Genomic DNA, 21,718 nt, shown 5'->3' with positions numbered 1-21,718 from the left:
GTCGCCATGGTTCTCCCGCTCCAGACAGACGCAGGTTAAGATCCTCCCTGGTAAGCCAGCTCGTGGGCTACACAGAATATTAGAAATGGGTTAGAACAATATGTAAGAGCTAGCCATAAGGAACTGGAACTATCCGGGCCAGGCAGTGTTTGAAAGAATACAGTTTCCGTGTAATTATTTCTGGGCATAAGCTAGCCATGCGGGCGGCCGGGTGCCCGGGACGCAGCCCTGCTGCCGCTCCTATTTCAACAGGTAAATCCTAGAGTCAGGCAAAAAAACACCAAAGATCATCTGAAAGTGACTGTTTCTGTATGACAGACAATCAGGAATGCCTCTGCAGCTGGCTAATTGATACCCAACCCAGTGTATTTGGACTACAAAATGGGTGATTGCTTGACCACCAAATAGGAGTTTCAGGGCCCACAGCTATCTATCACCAACTAAAAAATTCAGGACTGACCATTTTCCTTAGTCTAAACTTCTTAATACACAATTTGTGTGAGAATGAACTAGGAGCTGAGACAGATGCAGACATTGGGATTCTGGTTTCCCTGGATCTGAGGAGTGTAAAGAGTCCTAATAAGAACCATCTTGAGGCAATGCACACTGGTAATTACCTAGGGTGAGCCTGTACTTCCTATTTCTTAGCTTTGCTCCTCCCTGACATGTTTCGCTTGAAGAATTCCATATTTTGGTATATGATGTGTTTCAACAATTTATTGAAGGAGGCAAGAAGAAAATAAAAGAGAGCATCACAAACTGACATCTTTGAGGTGAGCTCCGCAGCAGGGTTTCTGCTAGAAGCTTGGTTTCAATGGACTCATTAATACCAGACTTGTTTGCTAACAGCTGTCGATGCCCCCTATCTTACAGCTAAGGAAATGAATTAAGTCACTCATTCAAGGCATACAGTCAGTAGTGAAGGGCTTGGCTTGGCTTTTCTAGAGTGCAATATTGCCCAGGAAAACATTTTAGGTTAATTGAACATAAATTCAATATCCAAATCTCTACAAATAGGAAGAGTGAAATAACAACAGGAATGTTTTATTTGCAAGAAAAGTTCAAGGAAGAAAAAGAATATACTGCAAGGAGCCAGGTACAACCAGTGCGGCAGAGTTGCTGATGATTTTAAAGCCTGCTGGAAACAGCTACTCTGGGAACCCACCCTCCTGTGAAAACACTAGGATTGGGGTTGACAAGGTGGAAATTGATGATACCAGTTACAGCACAGTCCTAGAGGAAAACACCATTTTAAAACCTTTATAGGCAATCAGTTTTCTGCCTTACAACCTTCTTAGACTGAATTCTCCAAAGCCTTCCTTGCAATACTCCCAGGAATTGAAAGCAATTCCCTACTCCCCAGACTCATTTATTTTTCCAGGTCCAGCCTGGCAGCCATCTGTAACTGTAAACAATAGTTCCATTTGGGACAATTAAAATTGATTTTCTATTATGCTAAAAACACTCAATTAGCATTCCTGTCCTGACCACATTAATAGGTGTTTTAAAGATGGCATTGAGAATCTGTGAAGGAGAAGGACATCATCAGAGTCCAGACAGGCCATGTCACACATCACATGCCTACCACCCTCATCTCATTTCGGCCCTCCCCACCAATGTGTGGCTCATGTCGAACTTCTGCTTTTTTAACCAACAGCTTTTGGGTATCTACCCAACTGGCTCCAGATTGGTTAAAAGGTTATTCTAAGTATGGATTTGAGGATTTTCATAAATAACTTTATGTCATTTTCTAGACTTAGAAAAAGATAACTCACAAATTTTGCAAGATTTTTCCCGAATATGAAAGAAGAAAAGAAAACCAGAAACAAAGAGATAAGTGAGATCCCTACATACCCAAAACTCCACCCAAATGACTTTTACCCATTTTCTCTTATTTTGGTCTCCTTTTTTTTCTCTGTGCATGTGTGCTTCCTCCTTTTCCCTCTCTCCCTCTCCCTCCCTACCTCCTCTCTCTCTCTCTCCCTTCCTCCTTCTCTCTCTCTCTCTCTCTCTCTCTCTCTCTCTCTCTCTCTCTGTACATAAATATGTGTGCAGGTGCTTCAGAAATCAGAAGGAAACATTAGAACTTCTGACCTCTGGAATTGGAACTACAGGCATTTCTGAGTAGATTATTGTTAATGCTGAAAAATGAATCTGGTTCCTCTGCAAGAATAGCAAATCCTTTTAACCTCTGAGCCATCTCTCTAGTCCACCAAACAACTCCTAAATGGTTATCCTTTTCCCCAAAGACTGAAAATTGGAAAACAGTTATTCTACTATCATCGTGGTCACCACCATCATCATCAAAATCATTGTAGTGCACATGCACGTGCACACACCCACACACCTCCCCACACACAGACACATTCTGCACTCCTTGTGAATAGGTTTTTCAGAAATCATATATTGCAGAGAAACATGAACTCCCATCCTGGTAAGTAATGTACCATTCTCTTATTTGTCTCATATGTTTTAAGTAATCATTAGATTTTACCATTTCTTTGTTACATAAACTATCAACCTGGACCTTTCTATAGTCAATGAACAGTCACTTCCCATCCCTCACCTATACTCATATGTATAATTTCAGACAGTATCACTTGGAAGTGAAAGTCAGATTCATCCTCTGAATGTAATGAAAAGGGTCCCTTGCTTCCTATTCTAAGTCTCTTGACCTCTTTAGGCAGTCACAGACACATTTTCAAATTCACCCAGGACTCTCCAGTTTAGCTTCCTTAACAGATCACTTTAAAAAAAAAAACATAACTAGCCTTATAACACCTGTGCATGCAATATCAATGGTGCCCTGTCACCATGGCTAGAGATGGCTCAGTCTGGGTATGACTGCAGTGGTCTCAATGCTATGGGGAGATGAGAGGTGTCATTGTTGATGAGTGTGAACACTGTCAGGAGTAGTGAATCCACTCAATCTTAATGACACAAGGCCACAGTGTCAAGTGTGTGCAGACCACTGCTCAGCAAGCCTCTGAATGTGACCAGGTGGCAATCAGATTTTGTTGATTTTGGAAAAAAGGGAGTCCTTCACTCTGATGTTATTTTGGCCTCCCTAATCAGGCCAGGGGACATCTGTTCCTATTGCTAACTTTCTACGTGATGGGGACATTAATCAAGTTTCTTTCCACTTAGAATCTCATAGTCAATGTTCGGGAAAGAAAATGGCCTAAGCCAGGCCACTTGCGATCTCTTTCTACAGAATATAAAAAAAACTAAGCCACTGCTAGTGAGTTGGCTTGGTGTGTAAAGGTGACTACTTGCCAATTCTGATGACTGTGTTCAATCCCAGGAACCATTATGGTGGAGAACTGACATCCTCTAGCAGTCTTCTGACCTTAACATGCTCATTGTAGCATACACATGTGCTCACACACACACACACACACACACACACACACATAAACATACACAGGCACACACATAATGTAGGCACACACACATAGTGGCACATACACACAGTCACACACACAAACACACACACATGTAGAAATATACAATAAAAGTAAATTAGTGAGTCAAACAGAGATGAGGATCAGTCAGAGACTCTTCCAAAAAGTAACATGCTAAAACAGTAATTCCCTCTTTCCTACATAGATTACTAATATTACTTTCTGTAATGTGACATTTCATTTGCATTTAATAAATAAAGCTTGCCTGAGAGTAAAAGAGTCACACTGATCAGTCTTACAGACTAGGCAGTGGTGACACACCTTTAATCCCAGTAGCCACACTAGTTTGCCATAGAAACCAGACAGTATTGGTGCATGCCTTTAATCCCAGCACTAGAGAGGAATATAGAATGGGAAGAGACAGCTCTCACACACAGGCTCATTCTGAAATTCTTGGAGGCAGGATTGCCTTTTCGGATTGAAGTAGAGGTAAGAGCCAATGGCTGGCTGTTTTGTTTTTCTCACCTTTAGGTTGAACCTCAATTTTTGTTTCTGTGTTTTTATTAATCATGCTACAACTTTCATTTCTAAATCTTGGAGGTCTTGATGCCAGCCTATTTTTGGGAGATAAGTTAAGCATGGTTGAACTTTACATGATACAGTCTCAATGTTATTAGCCCTCTATACTTTGGCAGTACAAACACAGCCATAGAACTCTACAAGCATATACATTCAGGGACAGGGATTTTAAAGTGTGTGTGTGTGTGTGTGTGTGTGTGTGTGTGTGTGCGCGTGTTTGTAATTTGTATATTATGATATAGTCTCATCCTTTTTGGTTTTTGTTTTGTTTTGTTTTTCTTCAGTTGTTTGGACAATCAAAGCTCTTCTCAGCATGTTGACTACCCCAAACAAGACAGGTCTGACCAAATGTCTGGGCTTTGTATAGTTCAGCTAACCAATTTTGCCTCACAGAACTGGACTCCAGTTCTATTACATGGCGTGAAAGAAAAAAGACTTTAAAGGGCAATCATTTTACTCATATCTAAAGATAATTTGCCATCAGGTTCACCAACACCACAGAGTTCTTCACTGATCATTCTTGCATCTGATCTGCTTGGATCATAAGGGCCTGTCTTATGAAAGAGTGACTTAAGTTCAGCCTGAACAACTGAGTGAGTCCCCATCTCAAAATGAAGATCAAGCAAAGAGGTTAGAGACGGAACCCAGCAGCACAGTTCTTGCCTAGTGTGAAGAAAGAACCTGGGTTCAACTCCTATCACTGCCAAAAAGAAAACAGCTTTGGTTCAAGGCCTTTAAAATTTACCTTTTCCGTTAGCTAAAAGGAAGCACCACAAATGACTCAACTTATTTGTGTTAGGAGTGAATAGAATCCCACATTATAAAGTATCTCTTTTAGCTATTACATTTTTCAAAAAAAAAAAAAAAAAACAGAATGAAGCAAGAAAAATCGGGGTATTAACTGTACAAGTCCTCACTGGCAATTTCCTGTCACCTTTTTTGGTGTTCCTTTAGTTTAATCCACAGACACTTCTTCAGAGCTCTTTCTTATACGGCAGAAAATCTTCCCAACTAACAACATCAGCCTGGCTTCACTTGTCATGTCCTTGGAAGAAATGGATTTGGACTGCATTCTCCACCAAGATTTCTCAAGTGCTACTAAAGAAATATTGCTCCTAGGTTGACCTTAAGACTGTCATTTTCTGGCTTGCTTAACTTGGATGAACATTCCGATTCCCTGGAGAGTTATGGTCAAAATCCAGGGCTTACCTGAGGATAGATTGGATTTCACTAATCAGAATGGACATAGACTCTTGAAGTTCTGCTTCACTTAGTCCTGGCACACCTCTATACACAGAGTTACCTAATATGCTCACCTCAGGCAGAAGTGTGGGACTCAGAGCACGAGTCTGGAAATACACAGGGAGCCAATGAAAAATACTTTGAGCTGAGTTTTATTACATCAGTACTCAAGTCTTCCCAAGAAATGTTATAATTCTGAATATTCTATTCCATTACTCCCTAATTCTTTTGCAAATACTGTAGCAAGAATCTAAAATATGCTCCAGGAGTTTGTTTTGAATGCTTGTCCTCTGATTAAGCAATAGTTAAGAAAACATGACTACAAACACACACACATACATACATAAACACACACATATACCCCGACACACATGTACACATGTTTCTTTACTCCAGAACCTCAACTTTTATGTTCACTCCCTGTTACTTTAATATTCACCTCTATTTTTATTTTCATATGATTATAAAGTGCTTTCTACTTTTTAAAAAATATTTTCCACTACATATACATATGTAAAATACATGTATTTTATATATTATAAATAATATATAGTTTGAATGGGTATATATGTGGTGCACATGTGTCTTTGGGGAGGTCCAAAAACAACTTTCGTAAGTTCTGTTCTTCCATCATATAGGTCCTGGGGCCTGAATCGGATCATCAGGCTAGGTGGCAGGTGCCATCTCACCAGCCCTGATTTCTATTTGTTAGGCTATCTTATCACCCCAAGCTAGCAAACTTCCTCTACTAAATAGGGCCTCTATAATGACAGCCCTCACCAGGTCCATTAATGGAATCTACTCAAATTGAAAATGTCAAAGACATGATTGGAGTTTTTAATACATAGCTTTTCAAAACATTGCTTCTGTTTCAATCTTATACATGAGAAAAGCTACCAGGGTTTAGGTATTAGAGGAAAGAAAATGAATACAAGGAAATAAAGGCTGCTGGGAAATAGTACATTTCTTCCCATAGATCATGAAGTAGTAAGAATTCAACTATGTTTGAAATATAATTGAACACAATAGGTGACAGTATGAATTTTTGCAAAGAGAATGAATGCTAAAATATTTAAAATATAAATATGGCTGCAATGCAAACACTCTAGACACCATCTATGTTTTCTCAGCAACTCACTGGGAATTAATTACCTCAGATCTTCTCGCTAGGTCTAAAGTCATTGCAACTCAGCCAGTTCTTAAATGGGGCTGTGCAACAGGGTTGGATTTAGCCTCAGCCTTTATCTGCTGCTAAGTTAATTGGCTTCAATTAGCTCACACACCTTATCAGAGCTACAAGAGTCTCTTTATTCTGGCCAATCTTTGGTCCAGAGCAAGTGATTTTCTAGAAGCAGTTTCCCGGAGAAACAAAGAATGTTAAGGGATTCTCCTTCGGGAGATAAGTTGTTTTCTTCTGCTTATTCCTCTCTATATGAAAATAATTTTGTAAATATCCAAAGAGAGATGTACAACATTTACTTGTCTCAGGAGCAGCATCTTGACCAGACACTGGCTGCTAGGAGCCCATTATTGAGGTGTTTGCTGTCAAGGTCTTTGGACTGTTTCCTGCCTTGCTATCAACTGGGTTTTGTTTTAGCTTATAAAAAGATAATTCCACTCATTTTCCCTCATTAACCAGACTCATGATTGTTGTTTATAGTACTTTGTACCTGACAAAGATTTTATTCAAACTAAAGCATTAAGATGTCCACCATCCTGTGGAAGGGTATAGTTCACCAATGGACAAAGATAGGTATCTGGTCATAAGAGCTCACATCTTGTAAGAGATAACCATAGAGGGTCAAAGTATGCGGCTGAAGAGAGGCACAGTGGTTAAGAATATGGAATATTATTTTAAGATGTGTTACATTTGAATGCTTACTTCAGCAGCACATATGCTAAAGATGGAATGATACAGTGAATACTAGCATGTCCCCTGCACAAGGATGACACACAAATTTGTGAAGCATTTCATATTTTAAAAGAAACAATTCTAAAACTTAAATCACACATTAAACACACACACTAATAGTGGGAGACTTCAACACTCCATTCTCACCAATGAACAGGTCTGTCAGACAAAAATTAACAGAGAAATAAGAAAAATAACAGATGTTGTATTTCAAACAGACTTAACAGACATCTATAGAACATTCCATTCAAACATAAAGGAGTATACCTTCTTATCAGCACATCATGGAACCTTCTCAAAAACTGACCACATACTAGGTAACAGATATAAAACAATTGGAATAACCCCATGTGTCTTATCAGATCACCATGTCTTAAAATTAGAACTTGGCAGCAATACTAATTACAGAAAGCCCACAAACAGGGAAATCAAACAATGCTCACCTGAATCATTAATGAGTCAAGGAAGAAATTAAAGACTTCCTAAAATTCAATGAAAATGAACACACAACATACCCAAATTTAAGGAACACAGTGAAAGCAGTGTTAAAAGGAAAGTTCACAGCACTAAATGCCTACACAAAGAAGCTGGAAAAATCACACACTAGTGAATTAACAGAACATTTATAAATTTTAGAACAAAAAAAAAAGCAAACTCACCCAAAAGAACTAGATGGCAGGAAATAATCAAATTGAGAGCTGAAATCAACAAAATAGAAACAAAGAAAACACAAAGAATCAACATTGGAGCACCAGACAGTAATCTCAAGGTCCAAATCAGGAGCAGAAGGAGAGAGAGCACAAGCAAGGAACTCAGGACAGCGAGGGGTGCACCCACACTCTGAGACAATGGGGATGTTCTATTGGGATCTCACCAAGGCCAGCTGGCCTGGGTCTGAAAAAGCCTGGGATAAACCCGAACTTGCTAAACATAGCAGACAATGAAGACTACTGAGAACTCAAGAACAATGGCAATGGGTTTTTGATCCTACTGCACGTACTGGCTTTGTGGGAGCCTAGGCAGTTTGGATGCTCACCTTACTACACATGGATGGAGGTGGGTGGTCCTTGGACTTCCCACAGGGCAGAGAACCCTGATTGCTATTTGGGCTGAGGAGGGAGGGGGATTTGGTTGGGGGAGGGGGAGGGAAATGAGAGGCTGTGGCAGGGAAGAGACAGAAATCTTTAATAAATAAATTAATTAATGAAAAAAGAAAAATCATCAAAATAATCAAGCTTTTATCCAAAAGCAGAGAGAGATAATCCAAATTAACAAACTCAGAAATGAAAATGGAAACATAACAACAGACACAGGAGGAAATCCAGAGAATCATTAAATCATATTTAGAAAACCTGTGCTCCACAATATTGGAAAACATAAAGGAAATGGACAACTTTCACGATAAATATCACTTACCAAAATTAAATCAAGATCAGATAAGGAAATTAAATAGGCCTATAACTGCTAAAGAAATGGAAACAGTCATCAAAAGTCTGCCAACCAAAAAAATCCCAGGACCAGATGATTTCAGTTCATAATTTGACAATATTTTCAAAGAAGAACTAATAACAATACTCCTCAAATTGTTCCACATAATAGAAACAGAAGAAAGCTTGCCAAACACTTCTTATGAGGCTACAATTACTGTAATACCCAAACAACATAAAGACATTACTAAGAAAGAGAATTACAGACAAATCTCACTCATGAGCATTGATGCAAAAATACTCAATAAAAAACTGGCAAATAGAATCCAAAAACACATTGGAAAAATCATCCACCATGATCAAGTTGGCGTAACCCCAGAGATGCAGGGAAGGTACAACATATGAAAATCTGTCAATGTAATCCACAATATAACCAAATTGACAAATAAAAACCACATCATCATCTCATTAGATAATGAAAAAGCTTTTGACAAAATACAATACCCATTCATGATAAAGGTCTTGGAGAGAGCAGAGATACAAGAAAAATACCCAAACGTAATAAGGTATTATACAGCAAGCCAATGGCCAACGTTAAATTAAATGGAGAGAAACTCCCAGCTATCTGACTGAAATCAGTAACAAGACAAGGTTGTCCACTTTCTCCATATCTATTCAATATAGTTCTTGAGGTCCTAGGTAAAGCAATAAGGAGATCAAAGGGATATAAATTGGAAAAGAAGAAGTCAGACTCTCACTATTTGCTGATGATATGATAGTTTACACAAGCAATTCCAAAATTTCTACCAATGAACTTCTACAATTAATAAACACTTTCAGTAATGTAGCAGGATATGAGATTAATTAAAAAAATAACTCAGCAATCCTCCTTTACACAGATGATAAATGGGCTGAGAAAGAAATCAGAGAAACATCACTCTTCACAATAGCCACAAATAACATAAAATATCTTGGTGTAACTCTGACCAAACAAGTGGAAGACCTTCATGACAAGAACTTTAAATCTTTGAAGGAAGACATTGAAGAAGACACGGAAAAAAATCTCTAATTCTCTTGGGCAAGTATAATTAACATAGCAAAAATGGCAATCTTACCAAAAGCAATTTACAGATTCAATTCAATGTCCAGCACAATCCCAGAAAAATTCTTCATATAACTTGAAAGAAGAGTACTCAAAGTCATGTGGAAAAAAACAAGGATAGCCAAAACAATTTTGTACAATAAAGGAACTTCTGGTAACATCACAATCCCTGACTTCAAACTCTACTACAGATCTATAGTACTGAAACTACCAGCTATCCGACTGAAATCAGTAACAAGACAAGGTTGTCCACTTTCTCCATATCTATTCAATATAGTTCCTGAGGTCCTAGGTAAAGCAGTAAGGCATAAAAAGAGACAGGAGGACCAATGGAACTGATTGAAGACCCAAATATTATCCACACACTTTCAAACACCTGATTTTTACAAGGAAGCAAAAAAAAATCAAATGGAAAAAAGAAAGCATATTTAACAAATGGTGCTGGCATAACTGGATATCAACATGTAGAAGAATGAAAATAGATCCATGTCTATCACCATGCACAAATGGATCAAAGATCTTAATATAAAGCAAACCACACTGAACCTCATAGAAGTGAAAATGGGAAATACACTTGAGTACTTTGGAACAGGAGACCACTTCCTAAATGTAACCCCAGTAGCACAGACACTGAGAGAAACAATTAATAAATGAGACCTTCTGAAACTGAAAAGCTTCTGGAAAGCAAAGGACATGGTCAACAAGACAAAATGACAGCCTACAGAACGAGAGATCTTCACAAGCTCCACATCAGAAAGAGGGCTGATCTCTAAAATATACAAAGAGTTCAAGAAATTGGTGATCAAAAGAACAAATAATCCAATTTAAAAAAAAATGGAGTTCAGACCTAAACAGAGTACTCTCAACAGAGGAATCTAAAGGGGCTTAAAGACACTTAAGGAAATGCTCAACATCCTTAGTCATCAGAGAAATGCAAATCGAAACAACTCTGAGATTCCATCTTACACCTGTAAGAATGACCAAGATCAAAAACACTGATGACAATTATGTTGGAGAAGATGTGAGGTAAAGGGAACACTCTTGCATTGCTGGTGGGAGTGCAAATTGGTACAGTTCCTTTGAATATCAGTATGGCGATTTCTCAGAAAATTAGGAAACCACCTTCCTCAAGACCCAGCAATACCACTTTTGGGTATATACCCGAAGAATGTTCAATCATACCACAAGAACATGTGCTCAACTATGTTCACAGCAGCACTGTTTGCCATAGCCAGAACCTGGAAACAACCTAAATGCCCCTCAACTGAAGAATGGGTAAGGAAAATGTGGTACATTTACACAATGAAGTACTACACTGTAGAGAAAAATAATGATATCTTGAAATTTGTAAGCAAATGGATGGATCTAGAAAACATCATATTGAGTGAGGTAACCCAGACCCAGAAAGACAAATACAATATGTACTCACTTTTACACATAAAGCAAATAAAATAAGCCTATTATTCACAATCCTAGAGAACCTAGAAAACAATGAGGACCCTATGAGTGATATACACATGTATCTAATCTACTTGGGAAATAAAAAATGGCAAGAACTTTTGAGTAAAATGGGAGCATGGGGACCATGGGAGTAGGCTGAAGGGGAGGGGGAGGAAGGGAGAGAAGCAGAGAAAAATGTATGGCTCATGAAAATAAATTAAAAGCTTATGGTGTGGAATATTTTTTTTTCATGATTCAAAGGTGTGCTGTATTCCTTCATGGTGCATTTGTTTAATTCCATAAAGCTGTGTTGCTTTGCATGTTTAAAATACCTTATTGGTCTAAAAAAGAGTTGAACAGCCAATTCCTAGGCAGGAGAAAAATACTGGGGCTGGCAGGCAGAGAGAACAAATAGGAGGCATTACAATGGTAGAAAAGATTGAGGAGCAAGATAAGGAGAAGGACATTAGGGTACAGCCACCCTGCTACACATCAAGTCATGGAGTAAGAAATAAAGAAAGCTATACAGAAATAGATTAAGATAAAAGCCCAGAAGAAAAAGAAAGATTGGATAATTTAAGAAAAACTGAGTAGAAACATACCAAGCTAAGGTCAGGTGTTTATGAGCAAGAATAAGAGTTCATGTGTATTCATCTGGGAGCTGGATGGTGCAACCCCCGATGAGCCAAATACTTAAAAACAAATCAAAAACCCAAAACACAACAACCATAGTTAGGAGCACTTATTCCTCTTGCAGAGGATTGGGGTTTGGATTCCATAATCAGCATGGAAGCTTACAACCACCCATGATTTCAATTCTCAGAAACTAGGTGAGATCTTCTGACCTCTACAAGCACCAAGTATGTATGTGATATACTTAAATAAACACAGTCAAAGTACTCATAAATCTTATTTTTAAAGACGTTTGGAAGATGGTAGGTATTGGAAAACTGGTGGCTCTCTTTGGATATTGTGATCTAGATTTGACAGAGGGAAGCAACTATAATTCTATAGTTTAGGTTTAAATGAAGGGAAGGAGAAACCTGTTTTAAGAGATAAGGCAAGATATTCTGCACAGAAAGCTTTTAGTTAATTTCAGCGATTAGAAGGCTGCTAAGCAGGTGTGAGGCCTTGTGGTTAGTCCTCAGTATTGAAACTCGTTATTTCTATCTATCCATTCATTTATCCATCTGTGCACTCACCCATTTATCTAACAAATATTCTATTCTGGAGAGAAGAACAAATAGCAAAGGGGTGAATGAATTTGTTAGTTTTCAGGAAAGAAACTTACTTCTTAATTGGGCCTGGTCTCTTTTTATTGCCTTTAAAGCCACATATCAGTATAAAGTCTCCATGATCCAACCCTACCCTCATAATATCACAGAACAAAATTTCATGGTACTAATTATTACATACATTTTAAAAATATGTATTAACTTCTTTCATATGTTTGAACCCTGTCTACCAAAACATTTCAAAAGCCTTTTTTTTTTATGTTGGAGGAGAGATCCGCTTGGTTGTTTTCAGCTGCTTAGCCCCAAAATAACAACACAGAAACCATATTATCTAAAGCACTGCTTGGTCCATTAGCTCTAGCTTCTTATTGGCTAACTCTTACATCTTAATTTAACCCATCTCCATTAATCTGTGCATCACCACAAAGTTGTGGCCTCCCAGCAAATTTTAGCACTTCTGTCTCTATTGGCAGTGGCTCCATGGCTTCTCCCTGACTCCACCTTCCTTTTTCCAACATTCAGTCCAGTCCTCCCCCTTCTGCGCCTACCTAAATTCTGCCCTATTAACAGGCCAAGGCAGTTTCTTTATTCATTAACCAATAAACACCACACATAGACATAAGGACCTCCCACACCAAGTTTGGGATATTTTCATCCCAGTCTACTTTCCCACATATCAGATATGTAGTCCATAACCCACAGTGCATCAGCTAATATTCCAAGTGCTCATCCTTAAAGAACTGATTGCTGTTATTCCGCTCCCATGGGTAGCACTAACACTGGAGAGATTGCAGCATTTCTCTCTGTGTGTCGCCTTATCTCTGCATTCATTAATTAAAGCAATTAGGTTGGAGATTCTTTGTATTTCCCAGCTAGTCTGAAAAAGCTGACAGTTTAATTGAATTCATCAGCTAAGTACCTAAAGTTACAGATCTTATAATTAGCAATTGACTTTAGAGACTTTAACAAATAATGACAACCCCTTCTAACAAAGACCAATCTTTAGTATACCACACTAGCACTATATAGGGAGGGTACTTGCAATATACAACCAAGTGTGATCCACTCTATCACGGGCCATTAAAAATGTTTTCATCACAGAAGATTAAAAGCATGCAAACACTATTCCACACATGTACACACAAGCACATACAGAGAAGAATAGCAGAGATGTGACAAAAAGCAGAAACAGAAACTGTTTGAACCTCTTTTGGAAGTCAAAAGAATGGATATGTGTGACATATCCTATATTAGATAAGCCCTTGGAAATGGTTGTTTCTCTGTATCCTTGGACTCATGAGGTCCTTACTATCTAAGAAAGAGACATGACCTAGACTGGTCCTCATAGCACTGAGCATCTGGGTGAGGGAAATCATGGAAGAATGAGAAGGATGACTTTTTTCTGGTCTCTGCATGTATTTGAGAACATTTTCATTAATGAATTTTAGAATTCTTCAGAATGTATTAATTTTATAAAAAAAAAAGTTGCATGGGTTTCCCCTTCCTGTTTCCTAGACAACCCTTGGAAGTGTAGTTAGAATAATTCATCAAAAGCCATGCTTTTGAGCAAAGTACAAAAGTAGGACTAAAATATTTTCACTAAGCTATTTCACTAACCTGTCTGAAATACACATTCTTCTAATAACAATCTTATGGGAAATGACTGTCAGTACAATAATAAGGAGAGTTAAGCCAGACAGAATAAGTGATGTTAATCATTAATGCCTCTGGTGTATGGTGTATGAATAGAGAAGTGGGTCAGAATGCTAAGCCAAGAGACTGGCCCAAATCTGTCCCATAGTTCTCATTTTCCTTGTCTGTATTGTGAAGCAAGGCATGTAAACCTACAAACCTACATTTCTGCTCCAGCCTTCTGTCTGTTGACTAAGAAGTTCATTGTTCACACCAATTCTATTGACCAAAACAAGTCAGCAAACAAAGAGAGAATGCTTACTCAAGGGGATAGGAAATGGGAGTAAGAATCTGTTAGATAATAACTGTTTAGGTTCAAATTTTACATTAAGTTGAAAACAGAAACAAAATGCAACAAAAGACTCAATCAATATCATTCAGTAGCATAAAATATTCATTTCAGGCAACTGGATAGAGAAACTTTGGGGAATGTGGGTGATTGGATAACGCAGTTTCAATTCTTTCTCAAGATCTTCTTACTGAAGACCCAGATGAAGAAAATCATCTGTCTGCATTTGGAATTCCAAATAAAGGCATCAAGAGCTTCTTAAGCTTAGAAAAGAGAGGTAAATGTCAACTCTATCCTCTTTTCACCATTAAAGGGGATGACACCCTCAATATATTTTCAAGGAGAAATGAGTTCCTTCTCAATCCGATGATGGATGAGATATGAATACTCTTTTTGATGCAATAGAATATCTTATTTATGGTCATTTGAAAGGAGACTAGGAATCAAAGTAATAAGAACTCAAAGGAGCTTCAGTGAATTGCACGTGACGCCTTAAACTAGTTTGTCAAGACAGGATTTCAGAAGGTTCATAAGAAATAACGGATGTTTGAATGTAAGATGTGGAGACACTGTGGAGCAGAGAAGCCATAGAGAATGGAGTCTGGGATTTGCTTTATAAGTGGCATTCTGGTCTATACGTGGATCATAGTTTTCTCAGCTCAGAACTGGACATCATGTGAGCTTTGAAATATAGCTCCACCCTTATCCTCTGCATCATTAGCCACACTCAGTGTCTATTACTCTATCTCCTTGAGTGAAAATACAAACTTACTTCTAAGGATTTTATGAGAATTAATAGATAACATTATTAAAAACAGTGCATACTAGAGATTATTCTCTTAACACATTGGCTTTTAGTGAGGCCATCACTGTCACCATCATTATATATGAGTAGATTTGTTTCACTTGGGTTTGCTTGTTTCCTTAAAGGACTACAAATTTATTGAGTATTACAAGACAGTGTCTAGGGTGTTTCCCTTGAAAATGGGAGAGTCTTTGAAGGGAGAAAATGCTATAGACTTTTCAAGAGTCTGGGACAGAAAACCTTGTGGTTTCCACTGGATTTAGAGAGAACAATGTCATTGAAAAAACTCACATACCATGTAAGAAGTACAGGGTTTTTGAGGTCACAATGTGGAAAAGTGGCTTACTTACCATGGAAAGTGACTGATGCTTGGGGCACTCCAGATTTTTCCAATGAACCAGACATGGAACATTGAAGTGTTCAATACCCCTGAGACCTAACCATCACCTGACTGCAATAACATGGCAGAGTCTGGGCAAGAATTGGCCTAGAGAGAAAAGGCTGCTCAGTCATTAGATGAAGTCTATTGTCAGTAAATATTCATTTTTTTAATGAACAGGTAATTAGCTATGTTAAAAAGATAAAATGTTTACTGAAAAGAATGTTTACGTGTGTGTTTCTGAGAAAAGTATATAATGTACATGAAAAAAGAAGAGAATATGTACAAGAAACTAAATGATGAACCACATCAAAATTTCAGGACCAACAATTATAAGAGGTCATATATAAAACATATTTCCTTATTGAGTCTTAGTGGGGTTGGTATTTCATAAAGAAAAAAGGCACAAAGCTCAATTGACTATGAGTATTGCCTTTCAAAACCACACCATATTTTATAAATTTGTATATGTTCTCTTTAATTCTTAAAAATCCCCATACAATGTGGGCATTTATATGTGTAATATAAACACAAGGAAACTGAGGCCAAGAGACATTAAATACTAGCCCAATCCATATCTAAATCAGTGGTAGAGTCAGGTTTAAATCACAGGATTAGAAGGTGGTTTCAAATCTATGTTATTAGACAACAGGGCTGAGGTTTTATCAGTTCTAATGATACAATGGGTGATGCTTTTCATGATCTATATTTTTATTGTCAACCTGGTTACATTAAAAATCACCTACATCATTAATCAGGTATGCCTACTCTGCTAGGACCTTTCTAGATAGAATGAAGTAGTCATATGGGACAAGTTATGAACATGAGTAGGACTTTCCTACTGAGATAAGGTCTCAGAGTGAATATAAAAAGAAAAATAAAACTAGCTGAGGAAACCACCCTCTTGATCTGTTCCCAAGTCTGCAGAAATATGAACATGTATCCTTAGGTTCTTCACCCCATAGTGTCAAGCTATTACCGCTACCATGCCTTCTCCACCAAAATGGCCATACACTAAAACCACGAGTCCAAACAAACAATTCTACCTTTACATTGCTTACCATAAGGTATCTTGTTAAGAGACTAGATAACTAATTATTATCCCCAGACACAGTAAACTCCCAAGTCTCTTTTTCTTCTTTAAAGGGGCATGTAAAAAAATTGCATGAAATGTAAGATTCAGACTTGTTTTTTTAAATTGAGAATTATTGCAGCATAGTCTGCTGGGTCGCATCCCCTTAATTGCAGATTCAGAGGTAGATGAAATGTCAACTTTCTGTGAGACATTCATCTGTAATACAAGCTTCTCTGTGGAAATGTCTTTGTTCACACAGCTGAGCCTCTTTGCCCCCTCAGAGAGACACTGTGACCAGCAAAGAAGGGCCTCAGCAATGGCAATCATGCTGGCTCAAGGACCCTCATTGTGTCTGTGGTCCCCAAGACATTCGTATTTTCTTCCTTCTTCACTTAGAAAAAAAAATGAAATTAAAAAACAAATAGAAGAAATCCTTTGCAATGTTCCACCAAGACACATGGGAGCCTGGTATGGGAAAACAGGCATCCCTACCAGGGACCAAATAGCACTCAAGATGGATCAACAAAACCAAGAAAACTCTTCAAACACTCTTCAGGTTTAGCTCCTATTAAAATGGCATTCAATAAAAGATATGTGATTCCCAGGGCTATACTACTCACTTTTCTGTTGCTGTGATGAAACACATAACCAAAAGCAACTTTCAGAAGTACAGGGTAATTTTGGCTAATAGTTACAGTGGTAGAGTCCACAATGGTGAGAAATGCACAGCAGCAGATAGCTGGAAAAGTAAGCAGGTTGATCATGTTTTCTTTCATAGAAAGCAGGAAGGAAGAAAGAGAATGAACTAGAAATTGACTGGGGCCATGCATTCTCAAAACTTGCTTTCAGTGACACATTTTCTAAAGCAAGGCCCCACATCTTATTAGTTCTATAACTTCCCCCAAATACCAATAACAATTGGAAAGAAAGTATTGAAGCACATTAGCCTTTGGGTCACATTTTTCTTTTAAACAACTACACTGTCATACTTGAGTAGAATAACACTATTCTGCTAAAATTTAAGACTGGAATATGAGAAAACATTTATAGAGTGAACATTCATACACCACAGCAGGAATCAAAGTAAACATTCCAACACCTAGGAGGCAGAGACAGGAAGAACCCTGTGAGCTTAAGGCCATATTAGTCTACAGAGTGAGTTCAAGACCAGCCTGGGCTACATAATTAGGACTTTCCTTGAACGAACAAGTGTAACCAACCAGCCAATAAAAATACCTAAGTAAAAAAAAAAAAAAAAACCTGAAAGATTGATGAAAGGCAATCAATGATGTCAACTGTGAATCAGATTTGGGATTCATCTCACTATCGTCTGAAGCAGTCATTGTTAAATGATCCAGTCATTAACTTTGGGTTCTCTTGAAACAAAAGAAAAAATATTTAAAAAAAAATCTTATAAAGGAAAACAACAAATTATAAAAAGAATGAAATGGAAATGATACAATTAAATTTATAAAAATTCAATTTAAATAATCTGGGCGGTCCCAAAAGGCAACTGAAAATAACAGAGGGTGTGTTGAATAAACTTGAGGAATCATGAATAGAGTTCCTTAATTCGAACAAAAAGTAGGAAGTTGTCTGGATAAAATGAACAGAATTATCTGTGTGGTGATAGCAATGGATGTGCTGTTACTATAGATTCCGAGAAGGAAAACAGAGAGAAGATAAAGCTGAAGAGTATTTGAAGAAATTATGGTTAAATTATCTCCAAATGTGGTGAAAGACACAGACCACATACTTAAAAAATTAACTAACTCTACAAAGGACTAAATCAAAAAAATGAGCATAATAGCTAAATTTTTGAAAACAAAACAACAACAACAATAAGAAACAAACAAACCAACAGCAACAGCAACAAAATAACAAAAGGAAGCACATCCTGGAAACTCCCAGAGAGAAACAATGTATTTCTTATGGTAGATTTGTCATTTAAATAATGAAATCCAGAAGGACAACCACAGGTTTCAAGTGTTTACAGATGATAATTACCAGTTTTGAAGAATTATAGGTCCTATAAGACTGGCTCACAGGAATAAACCGTTAGCCCTAACATTTTCCTTGTAATTTTCCTAAATCACATACTGGGATTGACACTAAAATTGTTGTACTGTTTGCTACCTAAGATAATGAATAACAATAAAAATAATAAAGGTAAAAGTTTCCAAACAGAATTGAGGTTTCTATGTTTCATTCAAAGAGAAAAACATTGAATTGAGTAGAGTGTTTTAAGGTAGGTTTGTGTACTGTAATACTGAGAAGAGACACCCAAAATACACAGATGCCTTCAAATAGATAAGTCAAGGCAAAAGTCTAGAATCATTTTACATAGCCCAAAAGGAAGCATTCAGATAAACAGAAGACTTAAGATCAGAGAAAATAAAATAAGTGAACAAGAGGTTGTAGCACTGACTTTCAATGATCTTTAATGCAGATAGTCAAAGCATATGAATCAAAAGTACTACAGCCACCAGTAGATTCCCATCAATATAATTGAATGATAAATTTTGAACAAACACTTTACTTTAAATTATGCTTCATAATTAGGCTCAATGTAAAAGACACAGGGAAAGACATTCAATACAAGCACATTTTTTTTAAAAAGGGAAATTGACTAGATTTTATATATGATAAAGTGGATTTTTAAATCAAAACTATTTCTAAAATGCTATAATAGAATGAGTGAGTGTATGCATGAGAGAGAGATGTGCATGAGTGTGTTATTCTAGCAAATTAGAAATATGAACATTTGCCAAATATGCAAATAATATTTACTAAGATAGAAAATAGGTTTATATATTTAAAAAACCCCAATTAATTAAATGTAATTGAAATAATAGACACTGATACAGAACACTGTTAGCAGGACAGATAACAGAAAGAAAACAGAAAAAAACACATATGTGAAAAAACCCACATAACTAAATAATTGAAGTTCTAAAAAGAATGTCTAGGAAAAAATGAAGAATATCATTAAAGCAGATGACACTCAATGTCAACTACTTTATTAGCACTTTCAAAATTATGTCTTCAAATCTGGGCAGGACAGTTTGAGTTAGAAATGCCTACCCCAGAGTCTGTTATTTGAAGACTTGGTTCTCACTCATTTGACAACACTGTTTGGGCAGTCTGAAGAGGTACAGTAATATTGAGAAAAGAATGCCATCAGAGATCAGCCTTGTGTTTAAAGCCTTAACTATTTCTAGTTTACCCTGCCTGCTTTGTGCTTGTGTTTGAAGACATGAATGCTCGACCTGCTGCTCTGCCCTCCATCATTCATTACTACCCCATATCCTCTCAATGATGAATGGACTCTTATCCCGCTGGAACTTAAGTGCAAGTAAACTCTTCCTTAAGTTGCCTTGGTCATGCTATTTTTATCATATGAAGCAGAAAAGAAACATATAAACTGTATTATATTATAGCAGTTATTGTGAGTTTTAGTCAAAAAAAAAACAATAAATACAAATATGCTCTACTAAGACTAAATTCAGTTTTAGAATATCAGGCTTAGAGAAATCCAACTGTTTACATAGTAGGCCACTTTCTATTTAGCCAATATGATGTGCTAAAAATGTGGTCTGAACCCTGTATGCTGTTTTGCTTTCTGCATGCCCCAAGGGATGTTTAAAGACGAGAAGCTTCCAGGTCCCATTAGTGAATTGAATATTTGTTGTGTTGCTATGTTGTATGTGCCCTGGCCTATACTTTGTCCTAAAGATTAAACTTTCTCTGCTTTAATATTCTTTTTAGGACATTAATGTAGAATATAATATGTTATCAATGTTGAAAATATTTGGAAAGAAACTTGTTAAAGAAACAAAAGGAATGGATGTGATTGTTTGTCATTATATTTTATCTATCTATCTATCTATCTCTATCTATCTATCTATCTATCTATCTATCTATCTATCTATCTACCTATCTACCTATCTATCTATCTACCTATCTATCTATCTACTTATCTACCTACCTATTTATTTATTTTGGTTTTTTGAGGCAGAGTTTCTCTGTGAAAAAGCTCTGTCTGTCCCAGAACTCAGTCTGTAGACCAGGTTGGTCTCCAACTCAGAGATCCACTTGTCTCAGTCACTTAAGTGCTGGGACTAAATTTATACATGATATTCAAAGACTAGATTTAAAATCATATTTGTTAATGAGCCTAGCCTGTTTGGATGCTCACCTTCCTGGACCTGGATGGAGTGGGGAGGACCTTGGACTTCCCACAGGGCAGGGAATGGGGACTGCTCTTCAGACTGGAGAGGGAGGGGGAATGGAGTGTGGAGAGGGGGAGAGGAGGAGGGGGAGGGGGAGGAAAATGGGAGGCAGGGAGAAGGCGAAAATTTTTTCAATAAAAAAATTAATATAAACAAAAAAATAAAAATAAGAGATCAATGTCAAAAAATAATAAAATAAAATCATATTTGTTAGTTATACATTCTTGACATCCTATTTTTCAGTTGATAATTTTTTGTAAGTATGTAGTTACCTGAAATTTGGGTTTATAATGTTTTACTCATCAATATTATAAAGTATTTATAAATGTAATAAAATATGTAATACTTTTTTACATAATATTTGTATCTTATTCATAATGTATTCCTGTTTACACTTTATATTTAGCCAAGAAGCCTGCAAGTTATCTGTAAAACTTTCATTATTTTTGAAGAGTTGTATTTGAACATAGGATCTTCTGAATTCAAAGAATTTGCTCTAACATTGAGCTACATCCTTAATACCTCTATATCTCTATAACTCTGAGATAAATTTAAAGATTTATTTATTCTCATTTCATATGAGTATTTGGGATGCTTGTAAGTATATAATTTATTTGTACCATGTGTGTGTCTGTTGCCCCTGGAGGCTAGAGGGGTCCATTGGATCTCTTGGAACTAAAGTTACAAATAGTTATAAGCTGCTACTCTGATGGTGGTTACTAAAACTAGAGCTTCTTCACAATCATTCTTAATCATTTTTCCATCTTTCCAGGCCCCTAAAAATCTTGGTAAATTTAAGTGCACAGTATCTATGTGACCCTAATAAATGACTATATGAAGAACATGTATTCATAATATATAACAGAACACTACACTAATTGAAATACAATGAACTAAGAGAATAT

The 21,718-nt window shown here is 37.0% G+C and overlaps 1 protein-coding gene and 1 non-coding gene across 6 annotated transcripts in view; one reads left to right on the top strand and one right to left on the bottom strand.

The window, feature by feature from the left end:
• Positions 1–21,718, bottom strand: part of Grm7 (glutamate metabotropic receptor 7) — a 901,797-nt gene that overhangs the window by 240,275 nt on the left and 639,804 nt on the right. The window lies entirely within an intron of this gene.
• Positions 7,100–7,206, top strand: LOC126505583 (U6 spliceosomal RNA). The gene has a single exon (XR_007592937.1). It is a non-coding gene; the product is annotated as a U6 spliceosomal RNA (small nuclear RNA).

The sequence above is a fragment of the Alexandromys fortis genome, unplaced genomic scaffold (genome assembly GCF_014885135.2).
Source record: "Alexandromys fortis isolate MF-2015 unplaced genomic scaffold, M_Fortis_MF-2015_v1.1 scaffold_59, whole genome shotgun sequence".
Taxonomy (NCBI): Eukaryota; Metazoa; Chordata; class Mammalia; order Rodentia; family Cricetidae; genus Alexandromys; species Alexandromys fortis.
The sequence above is the reverse complement of the archived record's forward strand: the minus strand, read 5'-3'. Positions and strand labels throughout refer to the sequence as shown.